We start from the raw sequence: 5,796 nt of genomic DNA, 5'->3' as shown, positions 1-5,796 counted from the left end.
TTTCTCTCAGAGACTCACGCACAGAGCAGCCGCAGAGGCATGCAGCGCTAGGAATCCCTAATCCCCAATTCCCAAACTGTCCCACAGTCGAGCAGCGAGCACACGAGCAAGCCGCCGCCGGCGGCGAACCGACGGCGTCTATCCTCTCTCGCCGGAATCCCTGTATCTCACAGCCACGGTTCAGCCCCTTGCTTTCCTCCCTTCCCCCGACTCTTTGTACCTGCTCACAGATGACATCTGCTCGGGCTCGGCCACGCCGTCGTGCTACTGGCCTGTGGCTTGCCGAACCACTCCTGGCGGCCGGCGCGTGAGCAGATCACTGGATGAGCTATCCTAGTCTCCAGTCTCCTACTATCCTCCAAGAGTAGAGCAACTGTCAGAAGCAAGAGGTAATTCCCCATTTTTATCATTTTTGTTCAGTTCTTTACATCTACTCATGAGTCATGAACTCATCTATTTTCAGTGTCCAGTGTTTATAAGAAACAGATTTTATCCATATGGAATTCCACCTGTACAGAATCCTGTTGAGTGTCCAGTGGAATTTCTAACCATTAGTGCCAACTATTCATCTGTTTTTAGTGTCCAGTGTTGAACTGCTGATAAGAAATAGTTGTGTCCATTTGATAAGAAAGTGAATAGGCTGATCTTATACAAATTGCAACACAGGTAATCATGGGCAAGGAAAATCAATCTCAGAGAAGAATTGATTTGGTTTTTAAAAGGAAAAGAGAGATGACATAACTCGAGTTCAGGAAAACCAGATATTGCCGTTGCTTGAATTGGAACAACATAACCAAAACCAGTACGAATAGGTTCGAACAAATGAAGCTGTTACATTCCAAGGTATTGAGTTCTTGCAGCAACACCCTGGAAGATGAGAATCTTGCCAATAATCTGTTAGTTCACATAGAGGGTGGAATTCTAGAGAACTACAACCACGAAGATGTCCTTGCAGATTTTAGAAGCAAGGGTGACCGGAGAGTTGATTTGTAGTATGTGAGCAAGTCACATGTCCAATGTCTCAAAGCTTTTGTATTAACTAACTTAATAGTGGTTCAGGGTTAAAATATATTTTGCTGTATATATACATACTACTTGCTCCATCCGGTAATCATACTGATGCTTATGATTCACACTTTCAAAAAAAATTGTGCTCTTGTTTAGTTTGGCCCGCCCAGCATTTTCTTTCAAGCTCCGCCACTGCCCCCACACCCAAGGTCTGAGCTCCCCCAACTATGCCCGCCCGTAGACAGAGCTCCGCTGCCGGGTCTCGCGTCACCGCTCGCCTCCGCTGCCTCCCGGACCTTCCTCGCTCTGGATCCGGTCCACCATGAGCCCAGCCTCGCCGCCAAGTCCCTTGTTGCCACATGTGTCCTATGCCCCAATGGCAGGCGCCACCGCATCGCCCCCCTGCTCGCCTGCGTTCGTTCGTGTCCAGCGCGTGACCCAGCGTCGCCTGGTGGGCGGCGCCAGCCTGCCGGCCTGCCTTGCACCCACCTCGCCGACATGGGCCTGAGGCCCACGATGTGAGGCAAGCCATCACTCCTCACCTCGCGAGGGAGCTGGAGAAGAAGTTGCGGGACCGTACGCTGTCGTAGGATGAGATCCTCTGCTACTGTTGTGTTTGCTGGTTGAAGAAGGGGTGGGCTGGGAAGAGGAGGCAGTACTGAGAGTGCTCGATCTGGAACAGGACAAGCTTGGGCTGTACCGCTGGTGTGTTTGCTGCTGCTGAATTTGCTAACTTCTACTTCTCCCTATAGCTATAGTTACATTTGTCTCCAAGGTTTACCGAGGACCTCTCCTTCTAGATCTGGCCGCATAGGTCGTCGGAGACGAAGAGGATAGTGGTGGGCTAGCGGCTGCTGCCATGTGCAGGTCGTCAGAGACAGAGTATATAGTAAGTACTTTGTTTTCCGTTTGTGATTGTTGGGGTTGATTCCATTTTATGCATGCTCTGGTTCTCAACCTCCAACATGAGTCCCTTCCTTCTGTGCTGCCAATGGAGGCTACGAGCAGCAGGAACGCTATGAGTCAGCCTGGGCATCGCAGATGCGGAGGACTTTTTCCGGGGGCAACCTGCTCGTCCAAGCCGCGCCAGTGTCAACTACCTCGAGCCACTGTGACTGTCCCCAACCACTCTCGTCCCCCCATAAGTCATGTGTTTCTCCTACCAGATCAAAAAAGGTGGCTGACTTTTTGGAGTATAGTTGCGTATCAGATCCGCTCATGATTGAAATTGTGGTCTCCTAAACATGTGATTTGTGAAATGTTTAGGAACGAATTGTTTGTGGATCTGCAAAGTACATTGTCACATGCAGATTTGGACATTCTACTTAATTCTTTGCAGAAACTTGTAGCTCATTCTTGGTGAAATTCACTGTATCCATCCCCTCAGGTTGGTATTGGATTTGCTATTCAATATTCATACCCTTTTTCATTGCGACATTTGTCAGATTTTTGTACTTGAGATGATTTGGTGCAAGGTCTAGAGGAGGATGATCAAGCATGGCTAAATATTATTTGTAAGTAGAGAAGTTCTCGAGTCACACATTAAAGAAAGAGAGATAAGCTTTTTCTCTTCTTTGTATCAAGTAATTTAACTTCCCAGTCCACTATATATTATTTTGTATTGAACGCAATCTGAAATAGCCCCTTTTACAACAAAAAAACATACTTGCGTAGTTGTGTGAGATCTATTTGGATGTGCTAATTGATGAAAGATATGTAGAATTAGTAATAACCTTTTGATGTGTGGTCAAATATGTGATAATGAGTGCAATGTTGCTTTAGATAGATTTTTCATGTTTTAACTTGTGCCTTCCATCTCCTTGATCATGTGAGTTCATATATCAGTTTTTAATTCCTGCAAGTAAATTCTGATATTGAAGTTAGTATATGCTTGGAATCACAGGGTAAACTGTGTGTATCTTTTCTTTCATGACAGTATACTCTTATACCTACATGACAGTATATGCTTCTGAAGTATACCTTCATTTATCTTAATTAGTTTAGATACGTGGCGGGGGAAATTCTACCCCAAGCTCATTGTGTCAGATAGTCAACCAAACGCACCACATCATGGGCTGGTCCACCATGGTCGGAGATGAGAATGATCCCTCAAAGCAGAACTGGAGACGACACGGAAAATCAGATTTTGCTGCAGTATATGGTTTCTCGGCAGTTTTAGTTTCCCCTAAAAAATGATACCGGTTTGTTTATGTTGATACCGGTTTCAGTGTTGTCAGCCAATAATTATAATTTAGGATGTTTAGTGCATTGAGGACCTGAGTAGCTATCTTTCAGTTTAGGGAATATGTGTGCTTCTGACCACTTGCGAAACAAATATTGCAGTTTAACACTTTTGCCAAAAGAAAAGTCCTTTGCCAAAATACTACAGATCCTCTACAGGCTCGTTAATATTTCCTTTGCCTAAATATACTACGGACCATTATACATACTGATTGTTAGATATCTTTTTAGGTGATAAGATAGATGACGCGAGGGCTCAAGAGCTAATATTGTTGGCGCTGATGTGTTGAGCAAATAGCTAAAACAAGGATACACTATGCTTGATAAACGGAAGCCCGTATGTTTGATTGTTCTCAGTGTGTACCGATCAAATATATGACATCATTTTGATTGGTGTCTTGCTACATTTTTTTTCTTGTCCCCTAGGATTGCACTCACAACTTTTTTTGTGATTCCGTAGCATAGCACGGGCATCTTACTAGTAGAGAGAGATACAGGAGCACCTGGTTGGGAAGGAAGGCGTTGAGTGCGTCCATTCCTCACCGTGGGGAGCACCTGTGGTTGGGAAGCAAGCCATGAACAACAAGTTGGAAAGGAACTGTAAGAGGAAGGAATCTAGGGGAAAATCAGCCCCAAATCAAATCAACCAATGAAAAAAAATATGCCGTTGTTTTGACCACGAAATCGACAAAAGGAGAAATCAACACAGAACAAATCACACGGGTGCCCGCTTCTATACCTTGCTGCCACCCGCTTGTTTGGCGAGGACCACCTCGGCCAGTTCCTGCAGTCCCGCCGCCGCCGCCCCGGATGCCGGTCCCCGTCGCCTTTCCCTCCTTGGCAACTGGGCGAGCGACCTCGCCGGCGCAGGCCGACACCGGCCGGCGACCCTGTCCCGTCCGCTGTCGAGCCTCCCTCTCCTATTTCCTTTCTCTTTCTCCCTCCTCTCGTCATCCGCCACTCCTCTTTGCTCTCTCTTTCTCCCTCCTCTCTCTCCTGCATGGACCGGTCCATGGCGCTGGTGCTGGATAGAATCAAGCGCCCCCGCCGTCGCCCTTTGCCTGCAGGTCAGATCTGGTGGGATCCCCTACTCCTCCACCCCAGCGAGAAGGCCGGCGGCGGCTGATGAGGGACGACGGCCAGGGTGCAGAGGCGACGGAGTGGGAAGGAGGAGAGGAGGCGGGAATTTGGGGAGGGTCCGGGGAAGAGGAGGCAGCGGATTGGGGAATGAAAGGGGATACTCTCTATAGGCTCCCATCGACGGACCCACGACCCCAGGGCCCGCCCGTCAGCGACAGAGGCTAGGCAGGGAATGAAGTGAAACTGGACGTGATTTGCAATTGCTGGCCGCGTGGATGGCCTGAGAGGGCCTGCTATCCTAACATCCTTTACAAGTTTTTTTTGAATTGGTTTGAATTGCTTATCACATATGTCACATGGTACATCCTTTATAAGTTTATTAATCTGCATGTATGGTTTCAGAGAATAATATAAAGATGTAGGATATGCAAATATGTACGTTTTAGACCTATTTATTTCCTTTTAATAAAAATGATCGTGTGCATCATGATGATGCAGAGGCCAGGTCTTTCCCCTTTTCGAAAAAAGGAAAAAGAATGCAAACATCTTAGGATAAATTGACCAACAGGATCATCAAGAAGTTAAATTTTAAATGTCTTACCAGACAGTGTCCAAGTACTGAAAGAACCAGATCAGCAAATGCCCCTTAAACCACATTCCATCGCAATTGTTTTGCTTTATCATTTAAATTTTACTTCAATCCATTTTATGTTTGGTACTATTTCTTATGGCTTCTCAATTAATGAACAATTAGGCACGCTGCTGGTTATGTATTAATATCTCTTTTGCGACGACTGATGCATATTGCATTCAATCCAATTCACATTGATATGGGCCAAAATTATACTCCCTCCGTTCGAAAATACTTGTCATCAAAATGAATAAAAGGAAATGTATGCCCTTCTCCATAAGTTCCCAATCCATCTCTCATTCCCCAATATGTATTGTAAAGTTGTATCCTTTTCGGCAGGATAAGTTCTCAGCGGACATGTTCACGTACAATTTCTCATCCAATGGTTCAATGTATAGATGTTTCCACACAACTTCACGTACTCCCTCCGTTCCAAAATAGATGACCCAACTTTGTACTAAACTTAGTACAAAGTTGGGTCATCTATTTTGGAACGAAGGGAGTATGTGTTTCTGATTTGTCGATCACAAGAAACTCAATTTTAATTGTAGTATGCAGAGAAACGAAAGCAGCATATTAAGATAGCTCGGCCTTGCTGCATATCCATATATGAGTGTGATCTTCAAGCAACAATAATTAGTTTCTAACAAATCTAACTTCCATACATAGCATGATGAATAAGTCTGCCCACTGGTGGAGGGCTCCGGTGGGCAAGGTATGGCAGCCGCAATACCTTGATTTTGGGCAAAAAAAAATTATATGTATGCATCTATCAATCTGTACGCTCTGCACTTGTTCAACCGCAGCCAATGCTGGCCTGATTGGACGACGCATCC

At 45.7% G+C, this 5,796-nt stretch overlaps 1 long non-coding RNA gene across 1 annotated transcript; it reads right to left on the bottom strand.

Annotated features, from left to right (window-relative positions):
• Positions 1 to 2,358: 2,358 nt before the first annotated feature.
• LOC125550754 (uncharacterized) lies at positions 2,359 to 4,615 on the bottom strand. The gene is made up of 2 exons (XR_007301840.2): positions 3,989 to 4,615; positions 2,359 to 3,804 (listed from the first exon to the last, which is right to left on the bottom strand). It is a non-coding gene; the product is annotated as an uncharacterized LOC125550754 (long non-coding RNA).
• Between the last annotated feature and the right edge of the window lie 1,181 nt (positions 4,616 to 5,796).

The sequence above is a fragment of the Triticum urartu genome, chromosome 1A (genome assembly GCF_056163025.1).
Source record: "Triticum urartu cultivar PI428250 chromosome 1A, HENAU_Tu73, whole genome shotgun sequence".
Lineage (NCBI taxonomy): Eukaryota > Viridiplantae > Streptophyta > Magnoliopsida > Poales > Poaceae > Triticum > Triticum urartu.
This window is presented reverse-complemented; position numbering and strand designations above follow the sequence as displayed.